The sequence below is a fragment of the Populus euphratica genome, unplaced genomic scaffold (assembly GCF_000495115.2).
Source record: "Populus euphratica unplaced genomic scaffold, PopEup_1.0 scaffold6.1, whole genome shotgun sequence".
In the NCBI taxonomy this organism is placed as follows: domain Eukaryota; kingdom Viridiplantae; phylum Streptophyta; class Magnoliopsida; order Malpighiales; family Salicaceae; genus Populus; species Populus euphratica.
The window spans coordinates 281,333-281,602 of NW_011499849.1; positions in this window are offsets into that span (position 1 = coordinate 281,333).

Here is a 270-nt window from a genome sequence, read left to right on the forward strand (position 1 = left end):
AAAGGAGAGATATATCCTTGCAGGCTTGCACCCACTTTCCTCTTGTAAAGCAGCACAGCCTGCCAAACCCACTCTCGGTTAGGTGACCATAAGTGAGGCCCAATGCCATCCCCGTTGTTCTAGATTGCCGTGCAATTAACTAGCACTAACAGTTCTATATTTCTAATTGTTTTTTGTTTATATGAACTGCTGTTAATTTAAGTCACCTTTGCATGGCAAATATTAATATATCTGGAGTCAATATTGTGGCCTGGTATACATCTTTTGGGC